General features: G+C 43.0%; 1 protein-coding gene across 2 annotated transcripts in view; it reads right to left on the reverse strand.

Moving 5' to 3' along the window:
* The window catches only part of FARS2 (phenylalanyl-tRNA synthetase 2, mitochondrial), a 581,883-nt gene that overhangs the window by 433,806 nt on the left and 125,759 nt on the right, over positions 1–22,318 (reverse strand). The gene's annotated exons all lie outside the window — the stretch shown is intronic.

Here is a 22,318-nt window from a genome sequence, read left to right on the forward strand (position 1 = left end):
TATGATTGGTTGCCCTCACACTAGCTGTCTGGGTTCCAAAGTTCAGTGTAAAAATAAAGAAATAATTGGAAAAAATGGTGTAGCCCCCTCCCCCCACTGTATTTTGATACTCAGTGCACATAAACCAGACAGTTTTATTCTTCAGGTCGGTACGGTTACAGTGATACCACATTTATATAGGTTTTTTTTCTTTTGTCGCTTTTACACCATAAAAACAATTTTAGATAAAAACAGTTTTTGCATTGTTGCATTCTGAGAGCTATAACTTTTTAATTGTTTGGCTGATGGAGCTGTATGGTGGCTTTCTGTTGCGGTTATATATGACTTTTTGATCACGCTTTATTCCACTTTTTTGTCAGCTGTATGTTGAAAAGAAATAGTTTTTACTACGTTTTTTATTTCTTCTACCGTGCTCACTGGAGGGGTTAAATAGTGTGACAGTTTAATAAGTTGGATGCGGCAAGACCAAATATGTCTACTTTATTTGTTTTGGTTTTTTTTTACAGAAAATATAACTATTGGAATATTTTTTTCTTATTTTTTAGTTTTTTATTTTCTAATTTTTTTTTACTTTTTTTTTTACTTTTTCACTTAGTCCCTTTATATGACAGCACCTCACAGTGCTCTGATTGCAGCTGCAATGTTCTTCAGTGCTCGATCACTGCAAAACATCGCAGTTGTCAGCTCTGCATTGAGAGAGTGTGTGTGATCATGCTGCAGCACTAGTTCTGACACAAACTTAGGAGCCCACATAGCATTGTTTGCTGCCTGTATGTCAGCCATACATTGTTTACAAACCCTCTACCTCTCAGCAACGGACACTTTACATATACAATTGCATCAATTTGAATATGTACTTGTATACAGATAATGGTAAATAATACTTTTAACCACATAATGACTGCGGGCCGTACTGATATGTTCTAAGCCATATAGGTGTAATCACCTGTGGCTGTCAGCTGATTTGAACAGCTGATATGTCTGCCTTGAAGGCATGGGTGGATCAGCGATCCACCTGCGCCTGTTAATCCCTTAAATCGCACTGTCAAAATGTGAGAGCGCAGTTTAAATGCCTGCCGCGGTAAATGTTCACTCACCCACCTCCATCGGCAGCGCTGTGACGTTATTACTGTGAGTTGGTGGATGGCATGGTAGCACAGGGTCATGTGATACTCTTGTAGCTGCCATGACTTACTTCCTGTAACACTCGGCAGAGCAGCTGCTGTTACAGAAGACAACTATTTCTCCTGTTCTGAGATGTGCAGCTATGATCAGGAGAAATTAACAAGTGATCAGACTGCTGATCCTTATGGTAAAACTAAAAAAAAAAGTAAAAGAAAAGTTTTAAAAACTAAAAAAAAAATAAAAAACCCTAAAAGTTCAAAACACCCCCCCCTTTCGCCCCATTGAAAATAAAGAGGTTATAAAAATAAAAAAATATACACACATATCGCTGCGTTCAGAAATGCCCGATCTATCAAAATGTAAAATCAATTAATATGATCGGTAAACAGATTAGTGGCAAAAAATTTCAAACGCCAAAATTACGTTTTTTGGTCGCCGCAAAATGCAATAAAAGGTGATCAAAATGTAGCAAATGCGCAAAAATGGTACCATTAAAAATGTCAGCTCGAGACACAAAACATAAGCCATCACTGAGAAATAAATTATGAAAAATGAGAACACAACTGGTCACGAAAAAAGGCGCAAAAAGTGCACCGCTTATTTGTGACAAACATCAGAATTTTTTTAACCCCTTAGATAAAAGTAAACCTATATATGTTTGGTTTATACAAACTCATACTGACCTGAGGCATTACGACACATCAGTTTTACCATATATTGAACACTGTGAATAATATATCACAGAACCAAAAAAAAAAATTTTTGTAATTCTGCCGTTTTTTAATACTTTATGGTAAAACGTATGGATTCTTTTAAAAGTATAACTCGTCCCGCAAAATAGAAGCCTTTATATGGCAAGATTGACGGAAAAATAAAAAATTTACGGCTCTCGGAAGAAGGGGAGCAAAAAAACCCAAAAAAAGAAAAATGGAAAATCGGACGGAGTGAAAGGGTTAATATCTCCTTACCACATTGGCCAACATAATACAAATACCATTCACCACAACTGCACTAGGGATTACATGGTATCTATCTATACATCTATGGCCTTTTTATAGATAAATTATTTTTATATATATATATATATATATATATATATATATATATATATATATGATATATGTTTTTATACATTTTTTTTTACATATTTATATATTTATTCATTATTTGTTGTCTATTTAATCACTTTTTTTACCACAGAGGAGATTGTACCGTACTTTCTCTGACCTGATGCTTCTTGCCCGTAATAATACAATATATAACTTTCCTTCCTTGATACCTCCAAGTACAGTGTGTGTATAGATTATATATATATATATATGACGCCCTTGTTTTATCCAAGCAACTTTTTTGTCAGTTATTAAATTCAATAAAAATCTGCAGTATTATTCTTTGACCTTTGTTCATTTTTTTTCTCTTGTTGGTTGTGTATATATATAATTTTCTGAATGGCCATATTGTCCTTTAAACCTGTACACTCAGCCATACATAATTGTTTCTATTTTTGGTATATAATAGTACAAGGTCACTGTCTGAGTGTAGGTTTGGTTTAATACCCTTGACTTCATTTGCACTGTATATATAGAATATAGATGCTCCCAGTCTGGCTGTATATATAGAATATAGAGGTTGCTGGCTCTGGTTGTATATATAGGATATAGAGGCTACTGGCTCTTTCTGTATATATAGCAGCTGCTGGCTATGGCTGTATATAAAGAATATAGAGACTGCTAGCTCTGGCTGTATATATAGCAGCTTCTGGGCTGTATATATAGAATAGAGGCTGACGGCTTTAGCTGTATATATAGAATATAGAGGGTCCTGAGCTGGCTGTATATACACTGGAGATCAAAATTAGAGAACAATGTATGATCACTTGTTTTTTTTCAAAAATAATGTAATCTACATTGATCAATATTTGAAGATTTTTTTTGTAAGGGGTACTCCATGCCACTAGAACAGTGTTTTACAAAAGATGTAAAGTTTATCATCATAAAACTTTTATTTTGCCAAAAACGTGATGATTATAATTAGAGAACAACAATGACTGTAGCACAGAGAATGATTATGAGAAAAATTTCTGAAGGTAACAGGTCACCAATCAGTATAAAGTATATAGGCCTCTGCTTTGAATGATTTCAGCACATCTGCAGCCATAGGACATCACTAGTCTCTCACACTGCTCTGGTGTGATTTTGGTCCACTCTTCTTCCAGTCTATTCCACAGTTATTTGACTGATGTAGGTTTCCTACCCATAACTTTGTCACCAAGGATTTTCCAGAGATTTTCTATTGGGTTTGGATCAGGACTCTGGGCTGGCCATCACATTGCTTTCTGTTTCAAGGAACTGCTCTAACCATTTTGCTGTGTGACAGGGAACATTGTCCTGCATGAAAATTGATGGCTAATTGAGTGATGAATGCAAGTATTAACTATGTGATGTTGAAGAAGGTTCTGATACACACTGGCATTCACTCTGCCATGTAGCTGTATGAGAGGTCCAACTCCTGCTGCAGAAAACATTCCCCAAACAGACATTTCCTCCACCACCTTTCACTCACTTATTAACACACTTTAGGTTCAGTCTTTCCTCAGTTTGTCAATGAACATAATGTTTCCCATCAGACCCAAATAAATTAAACTTGCTTTCACCACTAAAATGAACTGTCGACCACTTCTCTGTACACACAACATGCTCCTTTTTATTCTTTCTCCTAATGAGAGGTTTGGTCACTGCAGAGTGGGCTTTCAGTCCAAATACTCTTAAATGTCATGACACTGTATGACAAGACAGATCCTTACCCTGTTCAGTGCTGAAATAGCGAGCAATTCCAGCTGCAGTGTTGAAACGATTACCCATTGAGATTTTCCACACTTTCCTGTCCTCTCGTTCATTTGTGTTCAAGGGTGTTCCGCAAAAAACTAGCCCTCATATCACCAGATTGACAGAAAAATAAAAAAGTTACAGCTCTCGGAAGAAGGAAGGCGAAAAAAAAAATGGAAAGCGCAAAATCGGACAGTCGTGAAGGGGTTAAACTAATGACATTGGGAAACTGGGGCAATTCATTGGAAATCATGTGCAGTCTTACCAATTGGAAAGTGGACATGCTCCATACTAGTATGCATCTGAACCCATCCTTAAGGAGCTGTTCCTCTGTAGAACATGCCCTTCATGATCATCAGCCCAGGACAATTTTATTGCCAAAAATTGGTGTGCTGAATACCAGATGTAGAAAAAAAAAAAAAAAAACATTTGCCTTTGGCATTTCAGCCATAGGGTAGTGATTCGTCTGCCCGATCTCTATAAGAAGGAATGTGATATGAGGTAATCTGGATGGAAAGTAAAGAGAACATAGCAATAAAAAACAGGTGTCATGGTTCGCCTCCCTATACACATGGCTAGGGGGCGGAGTCTTCTCTAGGGTCTCACTTCCGGAGCCTGGATGCCTTAAAAGCTGACATTTTCATTGAACCAGCGCTGGCTATAAGCTTATCGCTGCTTTGCCTGTAATTGATGGTCCTGTGAGTGATATCCTGATCCTTCTGTTCTTGTGCCCCCGTGAACTTGTCTGTGTTCCGTCCCCTGGTCGTCCCTCCAGTCCTTTGTCCCCTCTCCTACCTCTCCACTTGGTTGTTTCCTCTGGTACTAACCTCGGCCTGACCTTGACTCCGCTTCTGCTCTTTTCTCCGGTCCTCCATCTGCCTGTACTGTGCTTGACCTAGCCCACCTGAATATTCCTCGCATGCCCCGCAGCTCTGCTCCCCAGCTGTGCTGTGAGGCAGTGTACGAGAACACTGTGTATTTACTTCCTGGTTCTCGTTGCTCCGTTTAGTGTCTTCTGCTGCAGAGCTCCGGCTCCCCCTGGTGGCAGCTTGACAGTATAGCCGGCCAAAAATAGGCATTAGTTTTCCCATAGGAATTTAATGCCAGTTACCTTGGTAGTGGGATCCTTCTATGTATTTTGAGGGATACTATAATGGACCCACTTAGTACTTTGTGTGAGCAAGTGGCCAGCCTCACTCAGTTGGTTCAGGATTTGGCTGCAGAGCATCGCACCTTGGTAGCTTCACATAATGTGCTGCAGAGTGAGTTCTCCGCCTCCGCGAGGGCCACCTTAGGGGCATCTATCTTACAAAATGTGGGTCGTCATAGTCCCACTGATGTATACCTTAACACTCCCGAACCCACGGTGATGCTCCCCGATAACTTCTCTGCAGAGAAAAACCTATTCCGGACTTTTAGAGAGAGCTGCCGACTTCTTTTCACTCTCCGACCTCAGTCCTCAGGGGACGAGACTCAGCGGGTGGGGATCGTTATGACATTAAATAGAGGGGGTTCCCAGGCCTGGGTGTTTTCCCTACCCCCTTCGGCCCCAGAACGACATTCGGTTGACCTCTTCTCTGGCTCCCTTGGAGTGATATACGATGAACCAGACCGAGTACGGGTGGCTGAGGACAGAATTATGTGTCTCACTCAGGGGAATCACACTGCTGAGCAATATTGTTCTAAGTTTCGGCAGTGGTCCACTGAGGTACGGTGGAATGATTCTGCACTCAGGTGCCAGGTCTTTTGGACTCACTGAAAGCCGCCTTGGCTCTGCACCCTCCTCCCAGTACCTTGGACGAAGCAATGACGGAGGCAATTCGCATGGACCGTAGATTACGGGAAAGAAGGGGTACCATATGTGAGATTCCTCCCACTCTGCCTAGGACGCCTCCTTTGCCAGCTACGGAGCACATGGAAGTTGGAGACGTCAGTCCGGACGAGAAGGAGAGGAGAAGACGCCGGGATCTCAAGCTATGTTTCTATTGTGAACACCATGGACACTGGAGAAAGGACTGCCCAGCTTACCCCCCCGCTAAACAGTGGTCGGGAAACTTCTAAGTCTGGGTAACGGCCGAGGAGATTGTCCAGACTATCAGGTACCTTTCCTCTCCTCCAATAAGATTCTTCTAAATGTTGCCCTCCAGGTCAAGGAGTCGGTCTGGTCAGCTACTGCCTTTGTTGATTGTGGGTCCGCTATGAACTTCATTGACTCTAGATATGTTCAAAGATTAGAGTTAGGGACAGTGAGGTTAGATGGACCTATCCAACTCCTGGCAATTGATAAAACACCGTTGTCTCAAAACTGCATTCGGTTTGCTACAGAAAGGTTTACTCTGGTGATCGGGTCTCTGTATTTTGAACTGATTTCTTGTTTTGTAACGGACAACCTCCCTGCTGACTTAGTATTGGGTATCCTTGGTTAATGTTGCATAATCCTGTTATTGATTGAGATTGTCGTACCATAATCAAATGGAGTCCTGCCTGTCATAAAAAGTGTATAAAATCCATATCTGTGTCCTCCGTAAGTCCTGAGGGGCTTCCGGAATACCTGATGGACTACTGAGATGTATTCTCGAAAATAGAGGCCGAGGTTTTGCCACCTTATCACCCATATGACTGTGCCATCGATTTGATTGCCAACTCCAAATTGCCCAAGGCCCGTTTATATCACCTCTCGTGTCCAGAAAGGGCTACTATGAAATCTTACATATCCGACAGTATACGTAAAGGGCATATCTGTCCTTCTTCCTCCCCTGTGGCTGCTGGGTTCTTTTTTGTAAAGAAGGAGGACGGAGGGTTACGGCCATGTCTCGATTTCCGAGAATTTAACAAGATTACTTTGAAAACACGTATCCGCTTCCACTCATCCCTGATCTCTACAACGAACTCTGCAAAGCACGGTATTTTACTAAACTAGATCTTAGGCGGGCCTATAATTTTATTCGTATCAAAGAAGGGGATGAGTGGAAAACGGCCTTTCTTACGTCAGAGGGGTTATTAAGAATTTGGATATGCCTTTTGGTTTATCAAATGCTCCTGCGGTGTTTCAAAATTTCGTCAATGTTGTCTTCTCTGATTTTATTGGTCATTTCGTGGTCACCTATCTCGATGACATTTTGATTTATTCTGTCAACAAGGAGACTCATATTACGCATGTTCTTTCTGTATTACAGAAGATACGTGATAATCAACTGTTTGCCAAGCTTGAAAAATGTATTTTTTCTGATCAGGAAATAGTCTTTCTTGGGTTACTCCTTTCTCGTGATGGGTTTAAGATGGACCAGGGGAAAGTGAGGGCTATCATTGACTGGGTGCAACCCAGGGATATCAAAGCAATACAACGCTTTTTGGTTTTACCAATTTTTATCGGAGGTTTATTAAGTTTTCCCAGATTGCAAAGCCCTCGACCAACCTTACTCGGAAAGGGGCGGATCTGCAGAATTGGTCGCAGACAGATGTCCAGGCCTTCCTTGAATTGAAGAATTGGTTTACGTCCGCCCCGGTCCTGGTACAGCCCGACCTCAAGGCGCCATTATTGTGAAGGAGGTGGGGGTAGGAGCAGTTCTCTCTCAGGGTCCTGCTATTCTGACCAATCTGCGACCTTGTGCATACTTTTTCAAGAAATTCACTCCGGCTGAGTGGAATTATGATGTAGGTAACTGCGAATTATTGGCAGTAAAGTTGGCATTTGAAGAATGGAGGCATTTTTTGGAGGGTGCTACTCATCGTATTACAGTTATCACTGATCATAAAAATCTTGCGTATATCGAGACGGCCAAGAGACTAACGCCTCGATAGGCGAGGTGGTCCCTTTTTTTTCTAGATTCCATTTTACCATTACTTTTCGGCCTGGGTCCAAACACGTGCGGGCAGAGGCCCTATCCCGTAGTTTGGACCCGGTGTCCCCTCCAGAGCCTCCTTCCTCCATTCTTCTGCAAGGGGTGGTGGTAGCTGCCTTGTCATCCGAGTTGGAAGCTGAGGTTTGGGAAGCCTAGTCCTTAGCACCATTCTCTGCTCCAGACACTAAATTGTTCATCCCTTTGCACCTTCGGTTACGGGTATTACAAGAGTTCCATGAGTTCCGTACTTAGTGGCCACCCAGGCATTACAGCCACTCACAGGGCTGTTGCTCGACTGTTTTGGTGGCCATTTCTTCATTTGGATGTGGCTCGATTTGTTTCTGCCTGTGCTATATGTGCCCATGCTAAGGTAGGTCATAACCGGCCGGCCGGGGAACTGGTTCAATTGCCTGTTCCTGAAAGGCCATGGACCCACTTGTCCATGCATTTCATTACGGACCTTCCAGTCTCTAATGGCATGACTACATAGGTGTAAGGATGGTTAACCTCGGGGAGATCAGCTTCCAACACCGTGGAGACACCATCACGTGTTTCTCAACGCAGTGACACTAGTACAAGGCCCCCTGGGAAAATATGCAAAACAAGAATGCCGCGGAGACACCATCACATGTTTCACAATGCTGGCAGGAAACTAGCCAGGTCTTTCACCGAGAAGGAACAACCACGGGAATGGCAGTCTCCAGTCAAGGAAACCGCCTATGCCAAACATGGTATCTATCCACAGACAGCTGTTTCGTGGTATTTGCCCCCTCATCAGTTTGGAGTAGGAAACTGGCTAGTGGAAGCAATGCCTAGTAGAAAACTACATAGGTAAGGATGGTTAATCTCGGGGAGATCAACATCCAACACCGCGGAGACACCATCACGTGTTTCTCAACGCAGTGACACAAGAACAAGGCCCCCTGGGAAAATACGAGAACGTCTCCCTTGTTCTGTAATTACGGTTTTCACCCTCACTTCGGGGCCTTCTCCAGAGTAGATTTGGGGTGTCCAGGGGCCGACTCCGTCGTTCAGCGTCTGGGGGAGGTACGGAAGGCGATACAACGGTGCATCGAGACGGCTCAGCGGTCCCAGAAACACCAGGCAGACAAACGGCGTTCTCCGGGACCCTCCTTTCAAGTGGGGGACAAAGTGTGGCTGTCCACTCGGAATGTTAGGCTTAGTTTGCTAAGTTGGGTCCTAAGTTTATAGGACTCTATGAGATCATCGAGGTGGTCAACCCGGTGGCCTTTTGGTTGTAACTGCCCCAGACATTGCATATTCCTAACGTATTTCATACCTCTTTACTTAAGCCATTTGTTCCATCGGTGGTGGATTCTCAGACCCCTCCGTCTCCGATATTGGTGGACGGTGAGGAGGAGTACGAGATCCAGCGTATTATCGATTCTCGCTGGGTTTGTAGTTCCCTCCAGTATCTGATCCATTGGAAGGCTTACGGTTCGGAGGTCAGGTCCTGGGTGCCGGCTCGATCCGCGCGGGCCGATTGGTTGAATGCGGCTTTCCATCGCAAGTTTCCTGGGAAGTCTGGGGGTCCGGTGGCCCCCCCTTGAGGCGGGGGTGCTGTCATGGTCTTCTCCCGGGCCTCACTTCCGGAGCCTGGATGCCTTAAAAGCTAACATTTCCAGTGTTCCAGCGCCGGCTATAAGCTTATCGCTGCTTTGCCTGTAATTGATGGTTCTGTGAGTGATATCCTGATCCTTCTGTTCCTGTGCCCCCGTGCCCTTGTCTGTATTCCGTCCCCTGGTCTGTGTTCCGTCCCCTGGTCGTCCCTCCAGTCCTTTGTCCCCTCTCCTACCTCCCCACTCGGTTGTTTCCTCTGGTACTGACCTTAGCCTGACCTTGACTCCGCTTCTGCTCTTTTCTCCGGTCCTCCTTCTGCCCGTACTGTACTTGACCCAGCCCGCCTGACTATTTCTCGCATGCCCCGCAGCTCTGCTTTCCAGCTGTGCTGCGAGGCAGTGTACGAGAACACTGTGTATTTACTTCCTGGTTCTCGTTTCTCTGTTTAGTGTCTTCTGCTGCAGAGCTCCAGCTCCCCCTGGTGGCATGTTGACAACAGGGAGATCTAGTAATTTTTGAAGACAGTATATTAAGGTTTTTTTGTATTATATACTCAACATAATGTATATGTTTATACACAAACGTACACGAACGGACATGCTTTTAAGCAGAGGTCTCAAACACGCGGCTCGACTTTACTGCAATTAAATCCATTTGCGATGCTGCGCAGAGGAGCTGTCTGCGCTATTCCAATGGCTGCTGCCTGCCAATCAGATGCAAGGAGGTCACGTCATACAGCGACGTCACTTCCTTGCATATGGTTGGCGGATAGCAGCCATTGGTATAGAGCAGACAGCTCCTCTGCGCGGCACTGCAAATGGATTTAATTGCAGTAAAGTTGTGCTGGCGCCGACCCCCGGAATAGGGCCGCGATCGTCACGGTCGCAACAAGCAGGTAAGGTACGTGCTCACGATCAGGACTCGCTGCGTCCTGAGCGCGGCAGGTCCTGACCGGCGGGGCAGTAAGTCTTCTACGTTGGAGACTGCAGCTGCCCGTGCCCAAGATCAGGGTTCGGAGCGCTGCTGTCTCCTCACTGTGTTCTATCTAGGGAGGGCATGCGACTCCGCAGCATAAATTCACATGCTGCAGACTCGGAAAGCACCGCAGCTAAGTTTATTTATTGAAGAAAAATCAAGAAAGCCAGCACTAAATGTGCACTAAAGCACTAAAAATTCCAAACTGTACTTACCATCAAAATTTGAGATTTTTGGCAAATAATTGCAATTTCTTGAGCTACCCCGTCACGTCACGGCAAATGTGTTGGGGCTGTCTTACTCTAAAATATTTTTATATAAAATGTGCCATACAGCCACACATGTGAAAAAGTACTACAAGGATGGGCACAAAACTACAGAGCACAATACTACTGGGCACAATAATGGGCACAATATTACTGAGCACAAAAATGAGCACAATAATACTGGTCACAGTACTACAGGGCACAAGGATGTGCACAGTACTACAGGACACAGTACTACAGGGCACTATACCCCATGGAGACAATACTACAGGGCACACGGATGGGGGACATTGTAAAACAATATTACAAGAAGGTAATACAATGTAAAATAAAAAATTCAAAATAAAGCATGACTTTTTTTGCCATTAAAAATGCTTTTTATATATAAACTTAAAAAAGTGCAAGTTTATAATAAACAAGCAAAAAATGTTCAAAAAAGTGACCAAAGATGTATAGAAAAAAAAACATGGATTAAAAATGTCACTTTGTCCTGCAAATAATGCGGCCCCTCACAATTTTTTTTATATGCAGCCCATACACCCAGCTGAGTTTGAGACCCCTGCTATAAATGGTCTGTCCATATGTTTTTCCTTGTGCACTGAATCTACAATTACACTTATTTCTAGCCCGATAGAGGAAGACTGGGAGTCGATTCCAGAGTGTGCCATTTCTTTGATATGCAGACCTGTATGACAACATTTACACAGCGCTTCATTTACATACTATTTTAGGCAGAAGTTTCACAGAAGGTGTCACACATCATGCTCAGCTGATTTAATCAGACACTTTGCCTTGCAGCACTTATTACAGCCCAGAAGTGTCAGCAATCCTTAAATAGACCTTTTATTAAAAAACTCACAGAAAACTCGTAAAGTCACCAAGGTTTGATCATGTACTGTTTATGCTGGTACATATTCTAATTATACTATTTTCACAATTAACTATAAGGAAATTGATAATGACGCATACATTGACATAATCAGAATAGGAATAAATGTAGCAATATTCCGATTTGACGTGAAACATTTCTTTTAAAACACAAAATGTTAATTTTGGGAATAGGAAAAAATAATCTGCCAGCTGTGCGGCAGGTTCTTCACAGAGAACTTGTAAAGCTGTTATACAAAAAATTGATATAGTGTTCAATGAGCGCTACATAGTGAACAGAAGCATCAGTTACAATGTAATTGGTGGGTGTGTGCCCAGCATAGCAGTGCTGCAGGATCCTCACAGATCCAAATTCAATCGGCTTTGCCTCTTTCCCAGTCTGTCTCTTTCCCAGTCTGTCTCTTTCCAAGGCTGTTTCTTTGCCGATCTGTCTCTGTGCCCATCTGTCTCTTTCCAGGGCTGTCTCTTTCCAGGTCTGTCTCTTTCCAGGTCTGTCTATTTCCAGGTCTGTCTATTTCCAGGTCTGTCTATTTCCAGGTCTGTCTATTTCCAGGTTTGTCTATTTCCAGGTCTGTCTATTTCCCCGTCTGTGTCTTTCCCCGTCTGTGTCTTTCCCCGTCTATCTCTTTCTCCATCTGTCTCTTTGCCGTCTGTCTCTTTGCTCGTCTGTCTCTTTGCTCGTCTGTCTCTTTGCTTGTCTGTCTCTTTGCTCGTCTGTATCTTTGCTCGTCTGTATCTTTGCTCGTCTGTATCTTTGCTCGTCTGTATCTTTGCTCGTCTGTATCTTTGCCCGTCTGTCTCTTTGCCCATCTGTCTCTTTCCAGGCCTGTCTCTTTCCAGGTCTGTCTCTTTCCAGGTCTGTCTCTTTCCAGGTCTGTCTCTTTCCAGGGCTGTCTCTTTCCAGGTCTGTCTCTTTGACCGTCTGTCTCTGTCTGTCTCTTTCCACGTTTGTCTATGTCTCTCTGTCTGTCTCTATCTCTCTGTCTCTTTCCTCTGTCTGTGTCTCTGTCTGTCTGTCTTTTTCTGTCTCTGTCTATCCGTCTCCCCGTCTCTTTCCCGGTCTGTCTCTTTCCAGGTCTGTCTCTTTCCTCGGCTGTCTCTTTCCTCGGCTGTCTCTTTCCTCGGCTGTCTCTTTCCTCGGCTGTCTCTTTCCTCGGCTGTCTCTTTCCTCGGCTGTCTCTTTGCCCGGCTGTCTCTTTGCCCGGCTGTCTCTTTGCCCGGCTGTCTCTTTGCCCAGCTGTCTCTTTGCCCGGCTGTCTCCTTGCCCGGCTGTCTCCTTGCCCGGCTGTCTCCTTGCCCGGCTGTCTCTTTCCAGGGCTGTCTCTTTCCAGGGCTGTCTCTTTGCCTTTCTGTCTCTTTGCCCGTCTGTCTCTATCTCTCTGTCTCTTTCCACGTCTGTCTCTGTCTCTCTGTCTGTCTCTATCTCTCTGTCTCTTTCCCTGTCTGTCTCTGTCTGTGTCTCCATCTGTCTGTTTTTTCTGTCTCTCTCTATCTGTCTCAACACCGACATCATATTACCTCACACATAAGCTTCTTATACTAACAGTTTATTTTGTTCCTATAGCAACTACTGACAGTTGCCATTAATAGCCAGTAGCTCCCACCTACATTCAGTTTAATGGAGGCAGGATTTTGGAGAGTAACTGTAAAGCGTGGAGTTAAATTTTCCGGTCAAAACACAGTCTATGACACTCCCTGAGTCACATAAGGCGTGTCTGTGCAAAATTTCGTGACTGTACATGCGACGGTGCGAATTCCTTTAGCGGACATGCACACACACACACACACTCATATATATATATATATATATATATATATATATATATATATATAGCTATATATATAAAGCTATATATATATACACACACACACACAGTAACACAGTATATATACACAATAGAGATCAAAGTTGGAGAACAATACACAATTTCCTAAATGATAAGGTGATTGTGTAGTCCCATGTGATTATATCCTAACATGAATAAACTAGCAGTATTTTAATCTTATTTTACAAACTGAATTTATTCTTAAACACATAATAAAAATGTAAATGAGATAAATGAAAAAGAACACTGATCAAAATTAAAGAACACTCTCAAATACCTGCAAGTTATTGGTGTTAATCTGGCACCTGGTGCTAATTTCCTTAATTATCTGACAAACCCTATGTAACTGGCAGCCTAACTTTCCAGTTTGGTAAATGCCAAGCACTCAGTACTTAGTGCTTGGGATTTACCATACTGTCTGGAATTTTTCCCTTAAGCACCTCCCTCAATATGCAGTAGAGCCCAGCTTTACCCTTATATTCTAACTTTCCAGTTTGCACTGACTTTGCAAAAATGGTGCACCGTTCCAAAGTGACTGAAACCCTCCAGCAGCAGATTGTCCAGATGAAGACCAAAGGGGTGACCTAATCAGTCATAGGAAAAGAAGTTGATTATTCCAAGTCTGTGATTTCGAGAATATTGCATCTTTACATCACAAACTCTTTCAAGTCCCTCAAGAAGGCAGGTTGCCCTGGCAAGATAGGACAAGATAATGTGGAAAATATCTATTGGTAATTGTTTCAACACTGCAGCTGGAATTGCTCATCAGTTGAGCACTGAACAGGGTAAGGATCTGTCTCATCATACAGTGTCATGACATTTAAGAGCATTTGGACTGAGAACCCACTCTGCAGTGCCCAAATGTCTCATTAGCAGAAAGAATCAAAAGGCTAGACTCATCTTGGCAAAGGAGCAAGTTGTGTGGACAGAGAAGAAGTGGTCCATAGTTCATTATAGTGATGAAGGCAATTTTAGTTTATTTGGGTCTGATGGCAAACATGTTCGTTTACAAACTGGGGAAAGACTGAACCCAAAGCATGTTAAGAAGTTAGTGTAAGGTGATGGAGAAAGTGTAATTGTTTGGGGAATGTTTTCTGCAGCAGGAGTTGGACCTCTCATAAATCTACATGGCAGAGTGAATGCCAGTGTGTATCAGATCCTTCTTCAATAACATTTGGTTCAACCAGCAATTTTCATGCCGGATAATACCCACTGTAACACAGCAAAACGGGTAAAGCAGTTCCTTGAAACAGAAAACACTGAAACAATGAAGTGGCCAGCCCAGAGTTCTGATCTAAACCCAATAGAAGACCTCTGGAAAATCCTTGGTGATAATGTTATGGCCAAGAAACCCATGACAGTTAAAGAACTGTGGGAGAGGCTGGAAGAGTGGACCAAAATCACACTAGAGCAGTGTGAGAGACTGTGATGTCCTGTGACCACAGATGTGCTGAAATCATTAAAAGCAAAGGCCTGTACACTTCCTACTGATTGGTGACTTTGTTACCTTCAGAAAATGTACTTATAATCTTTCTTTGTGCTACAGTTGTTGTTTTCTAATTATGAGCATCACATTTTGGGCAAAATAATGGTTTTATTTTGATATCTTTTGTAAAACATTGTTCTAGTGGCATGGCGTATTCCTTACAAAAAATAAAACCTTCACATATTGATCAATGTGATTATACATAGTTCTCTAATTTTGATCTCCAGTGTACACTCACCTCCCGTACCATTGCCACTACAGCAATGTTGGTGCTGGCCTGCCAGAGTTTGCACGGAATTTTTATGCACAAGGATGAATGTCAAACCAGCATAAGAATTGACAGAGCAGCAGACCAATAGCAGCCACAGATTGGTTGCAGGGCTCATAAGAATGCCATGCAAACCCTGCAGCCTAAACAATGACATCACTGGAATGGCATCCATTACGGTTGGTAAGCATATGCACTGTACAGTCATGGCCGAAATTGTTGGCATCCTTGAAATTGTTTAAGAAAAAGAAATGTTTCTCCCAGTAAATTATTGAAATGACATGTTTTTATACATGTTTATTTGCTTTGTGCATATTGGAGCAACACACAAAAAACACAGAGGAAAAAAAGGCAAATTGGACATAATTTCACACAAAACGCCCAAAATGGGCCGGAATAAACTGTTGGCACCTTCCCAAAATTATGGGTAAACAACTTGTTTCAAGCATGTGATGCTCTTTAAAACTCACCTGTGGTAACAGGTGTGGGCAATATGAAAATCACACCTGAAACCATATAAAAAGTGGAGAAGTTGACAAAGCCTTTCAATGTGTGTTTGTGTGTGCTACACGAAACATGAAGAACAGAAAGACAGTAAGAAAACAGTCTGAGGACCTGAGAACCAAAATTGTTGAAAATATCTACAATCTCAAGGTTACAAGTCCATCTCCAGTCCAGAGATCTTGATGTTCCTACATCTACAATACATAATCAAGAAATTTACAACTCATCACACTGTAGCTAATCCCTGTCTCTGGAGAAGCTTAGGAGTTTGCTGCTGTTGCTACAGTGAAGTTCCTACTGGAGCATCAGAAGATTGTCATTTGTTGTGTATTTTCCCATCTGCCTGTCTTACCTACGTCATGTTGTCTTATTGTAATAGCGAAACTAGTGTCTCGTTGGCCTGCACACTAGTCAGGGTGATTCCAGGGCAAGCAAGGGCCTAGGCACGTGACGAAATGGAGGGGAAGAACCCGTATAAGGATGTTAGGGAAGCCCAGGGCTCAGTTGCAGGTGAGTGTTAGGAGGTGACCCCCTCAACCCATCTCCCTAATGCCAGGACCTTCAGTTATCATCTTTCCTAGTGTTCCCATCTTTGTGGCACCGCAAGCTGGGTGTTCCCTCAACCGGGCATGACAATGAATGGTCCAAAATTCCAGTTAATAGGTGTAAAAAGTTTATTGATGGTTATAGGAAGCGATTAATTGCAATTATTAATTCCAAAGGGTGTGCAACCAAATATTAAGTTGAGGGTGCGAACAATTTCGTCCAACCCAGTTTTGTAGTTGTGTGTGAAATTATGTCCAATTTACATTTTTTTCTGTATTGTTCCATTAAACACAAAGGGGGTAAACATGTGTATGACAAAACAAGTACAGTGGAAACATGGTTTACGAGTAACCCACTTTGCGAGCATTTTGCTATACGAGTCAAGCTTGCTGTAAATTTGTAACTCAGTTTACGAGCAAGCTTTGCTGTACGAGCAAATACTCACTGCACACACTTCCGGTTCCATACTTTGACTGCGCTCTGACCCGCTCTTGCAGTTCGCACAAACACACACAAACACACACAAACACATACGCACACACACACATATTATGCTCACCTTATCTTCTGTTCCATCGCAGTTTCCCGGTTCTTGTAGTTCACCGATACAGGATGTGTATCGGGTAACCATCGCGACGATGGAGGAACCTCCGCTGTCAGCCGCTTCTCAAAGGCAGCACGCTGGCCAATCAGAGGGAAGCGGTTCATGCCTTTGACGTCAGCGCGCTGGCAGTGGAAGGTCCGGCATCGGTCGCGATGGTTACCAGATACACATCCTGTACTGGGAAACTACAAGAACCAGGAGGCCGGCGAGGGAACGGAAGGTAAGGTGAGCATAATATGTGTGTTTGTGCGTGTGTGGAATGGCACAATAGGGGACCAGGATGGGACATTGAACAAGTTGTGGAACGAATTGTCTGCACTCCAATGATTTCCTATGGGAAATCTTGCTTTGCTAGACGAGCAACTCGGTTCACAAGCGCACTCCCAGAACAGATTGTTCTCGTAAACCAAGGTTCCACTGTAATTTAAATAATTTTCTGGGAGAAATATCTCATTTTCTTGAACATTTTCAAGGGTGCACACTTCATTTAAAAAGGGGTTATCCACGTTGTAGGCATCCCTTTTTATGCAGGTGATATTTCGCTTTTAAGGTAGGGTACGTGTGCTGTACATCTATGAGCCCACATTGAGGATCCTAATCTGCAAATACCTACATATGTAAGTGAACTTGAGATGTCATCGGTCCTGACAAAGCATTTAAAAAGCTAAGCTTATTCTGCTCTAGATGGAACTATAACTCTCTGCCTGGGGCACAGTTTGGCTACGGCTTGTAAGAGCACTGCTGAAATATTAATGAGAGAATTATTTGTCAGTAAAATTATGCAGAGAGTATGGCGCCTGCACAAAAGGATCGGCGATAGAAAACACAATGCCAGGGCTGATCTGAGAACTGAGGAAAAATGTTAAAAGCAACTTGACTCACTGGAGTTTCTCCTCAACCAGGTCCTTTGAAAATGTTCTTTTTTATTTAATTTATTTAAACGCAGCACTAAGTATTTCAGGAATGAACTGGAGTGAAGATATATTCTTTGAGCCCTGCGTCAGCCTTTGATTTTATGGTATAATGCGCCAATGAATACCAATAATCATCTTTTAGATGGTAAAATACTATCTTGTTTATGAATCAGACGGGAGTCTGTCTGCTGTTGCCTGTTCCATTATTTAAGAGGAGAGGAAAACATGAAAGAATTCATTCATTACTAAACATGTACTGTGAGGAGAATGCCAAGCTGCCGCTGTGTCAAAGAAGGATCTACCTTTTAAGTGTAAAAATTTGCAATACATCTTATTTAGGATGACATAAAGCAGTGGTTTGTGAATAGAGCAACAATTTTCATGAAAAGATGTAAAAAATAAATTATAGGGTGAAGTTGACTTTTATCAATATAATCAAGTGTACAGGTTACAAGGTCGCATGAATAATTTACATATATAGAGAATATGTATTCACATCTGTCAATACATATTCTGCATGATACCCATGATGTCACACTGTACCACCTGTCTACACATGACATGATTGCGTAACTCCGCACTACCCATGTGCATTCTGCCCATGATGAGACCACACTAATAGTCTGTCCATTACGTTACACCGCACTACCCATCAGCCCATGAAGTGACACAGCACCACCAATCTGCCCATGACATAGTTACATAGTAACTTAGGTTGAAAAAAAAGCCCTAGGTCCATCTAGGTCAACCTTCCTCCACCAGTTTTACATTTTGTCACTAAGTCATTTATAACCAAAAATGTTGTGTGTACTGAGGAAATCGTCCAGCCCTTTTTTAAAAGCTGTTATAATATCTGCCATTACTACATCTTGTGGTAGGGCAACCACATGACAAGCACCTGTCTGCATATATCAAGTTATCGTACGACCTGTGTCTATAGTGGGACACCACACCACCTTTCTGCCCATGAAGTGAGACCAGACTAGTAACCTGCCCATTACATGGCACCGCACCATCCTTCTACCCATGACATGACACCGCGCCACCCATCTGCCTATGACGTGACACCACCCACTAACTGTCTGCATAAAGCAAAACCACCTGTCTGACTATAGTGTGACACCACACCACCCTTCTGCTCATGATGAGAGACCACACTAGTAGCCTGCCCATGACGTGACACCGTACCACCACCAATCTGTCCATGATGTCAAACCGCACCACCCACCACCTGTCTGCATATAGCAGCAAGTTACCACACCACCTGTATGCTTGTAGTGTGACACCACACCACCTTTCTGCATATGATGAGAGACTACACTAATAGCCTGCCTATTATGTGACTCTGTACCACCAATCTGCCCATGACGTGACACCGCACCACCAATGTGCCCACGATGTAACATTGCACGATCTGACTAACCATGACATGACACCAAACCACTCATCTGCCAAAGATGTGACACCACCCACTACCTATCTGCATAGAGCATGTTACCACACCTCCTGTTTGCTTATAGTTTGATACTACTCCACCTTTCTGCCCATGATGAGAGACCACACTAGCAGTCTGGCTATGATGTGACACCGCACTACCCATCTGCCCGTGATGTGACACCGCACCACCAATCTGCCTAACATGTGACACCACCCACCTGTCCATCATGTGACACCACACCACCCATCTGCCCATATTGTGACATCACACCATCCATCTGGCAATGGAGAAACAGCATGCCAAGGAAGATCACAATGATCTACTGGTCTCAGAAAAAATGTGATTGCTGGTATGTAACTAAGGCGGGCTTTACACGTTGCGACATCGCTACCGATATATCGTCGGGGTCACGCCGTTAGTGACACACATCCAGCGCCGGTAGCGACATCGCAATTTGTAAATCCGAAATGCGACGATGAATGAAGCGTAAAAAAAAAAAAAAAAAAAAAAAAAATCGCTGATCTGTGTCACATCGTTCATTTCCATAATGTCGTTACTGCTGCAGATACGATGTTGTTTGTCGGTCCTGCAGCACCACACATCGCTGTGTGTGAAACCGCAGGAACGACAAACATCTCCTTACCTGCGTCCACCGCCAATGCGGAACGAAGGAGGTGGGCGGGATGTTATCTCCCGCTCATCTCCGCTTCTATTGGCCGGCCGCTTAGTGACGTTGCGGTGACGCCAAACGCACCTCCCCCTTGAAGGAGGGATTGTTCGGCGGTCACAGCGACGTCGCCGACCAGGTATGTGCGTGTGAAGCTGCCGTAGTGATAATGTTCGCTACGGCAGCAAGCACCAGATATCGCATGTACGACGAGGGCGGGTGCTATCGCGCTCGACATCGCTAGCAATTGCAGCGTGTAAAGCCCGCCTAAGATCTGGTGTAAAACAGAGTTTGCAAATACACCTAAACACTATAAATGTACTATTCTGAAATCCACTTACAAACTATGAGGTGGTAACGGATACACCCAAGCAGGTAAAGCATTATATTCACGACTATCCCTATTCCTGTTTCCAAGGCTGCACAGACTCTGGGGGGCACGAAATATACTTTGTTCATCTTTCCCAAAGATTCCTTGAGTCTGGTCCAGAATTTATGGAAAGATATTTAGGTGGAATTTATGATCTGAGGAATTGTTTCAGTTTTGCTTCAGGCTGTTTTGAAGTTATTTGTGCCGAATTTATGAGTGTTGGCATGATGTTTGATAAATCTTCAGATATAACACTTCTGCTTAGAGAGGTCTTTCAGTTTATGTGACCCCCATTAAAGTTAGAATTAAAATTCATACATTTTGCTTACAGCTTATTTGCATAGCTAATGATGCCCACTTTTTTACCTACTTTTCAAAAGTTGCAAGAAGTCAAAATTTGACATGACATAGAACTTAATATGTGACTATTGGGTGCTAGAAAACTGGCAAAAAGCAATGAATTCCCACCATGGTCTATTGGATGTCATTGTCTGAAGTATGCTGCATATTTCACTATTCAAAAAAATAAAACTATAGGACTACATTCACACACTGTGGCCATAAAGTGTTTTTAGTTTGTTATGGGTTTTTTATTTTTGCCATGAGGGCAGAAAAATAGCTGCATTTTTAACACATTTAACATTGATAACATAGAGTGTGAATGCAGCTTAGGATGCAAAAATATCAAAACATTACACCTAAAGCATGGGGAAAAAACAAGAAAAAGTGTGCAAAAAATGCCTAAAAAATGTTTATGGTGCATTTAATATTTTTCTGCTGACTTTCCCTTAACATCTAGATGCAGGAAATTTTGTATAAAAAAAAGCACCAAAATGCTTGAAACCCCCACCGATGCATTCTTGCAAGAATAAATAATGTATAACTGTATGTGCACACGATTATTAGTGGGCTGCAGAAATTTCTGCACCATATCTGCATCTCTTGGCAGGAAAAACACAGCACAAAAATGTGTTTTTGATGTGTTTTTACATGTGTTTTTCAAATTTAAGTCAATGGGTGAAAAAACGCTGCAAAAACGTTGAAGAATTGACATGCTGCAGATTATCTTTTACACCAAGTGTGCAATACACTTCAGGATTTGCTTGCAGTTTTTTTAAAAATCTGCACTAAAAAACGCATCAAAAATGCAATAAAAAAAGCACACAGCCATAAGGTTTTATTACTGTGGTGTTAACGTAGGCTAGGTTCCCATGATCCATAGACACTGCATTCTAGACGCAATGTCTTCCCGCATGCGGAGACGTGAGTGTTCTCCACTGAAGAACGTAGGTGCTCGCACCCACAATCACGGTTCTTGACGCTGCGGACGTTCGTTGCATTCTCCCAGCTGAGAACACTCGCATTTCTGCAAGCAAAAATTGACATGCTGTGACCCAGAAAGCCGTGCCGTATGTCAGTTTACACTGCAGAGAAAATAAGCACAGCGGGTATGCGGTTTCTCTAAATCCCATCCACAGTGCTTCTATTTTACAAAGCAGCATTTTGGAATCAGCAAAAAACAAGCTGCGTCAAAATCGCTGCTATTCCTGATCTTGGGAACCAATACCTAAAGTAATGGCATTTTGACCATAATAAATTCTACCAGTGCCATGATTTTTTACTGTAGGATACTATAGTATTTGGAGTTTACATCTGCTACCAATATCTCATTCACTTGATACCAAGTCGCTGACTGGAGAGCCACATATAAAGTAATTGAGACAATCCACTGGTTGGAAACACTTGGGAATAATGAAAATGCACCTAAAAATTGTTGTTGACACTTTTTAACACCTTCAGTCCTGAGCCTGTTTTCATCTTCCTGACCAGGTGAAATTTTACAATTCTGACCAGTATCACGTCACGGGGGTCCCGATCAGGTGAGGCAAGGAGCGCATTCCCTCTCCCAGACACCTAACTGCTGCGATCAATATCATTTAGGGGGTTAAACAGTCTGGGGAGGTGAAGGCACTGCTCTTGGCTTTAAGGTGGGGCTTAACTGTCATGCAAGCCAAGCTCTTATTGGTAATCACGTGTGCACAGGTTCTGCCAAAGTGAGGACATAATCTTTTAATGCATGTGCATGCAGCATTCAGTAGTGAACCCTGTGTGCGCATGCTGACAGTGCAAGTTGGGGTTTAAAGGGTCAGAAGCTGGCAAAACGTGGCTGCTGGCCAGATCATTGCGGTCCAC

Source organism: Anomaloglossus baeobatrachus, chromosome 6 (genome assembly GCF_048569485.1).
Source record: "Anomaloglossus baeobatrachus isolate aAnoBae1 chromosome 6, aAnoBae1.hap1, whole genome shotgun sequence".
Taxonomy (NCBI): Eukaryota; Metazoa; Chordata; class Amphibia; order Anura; family Aromobatidae; genus Anomaloglossus; species Anomaloglossus baeobatrachus.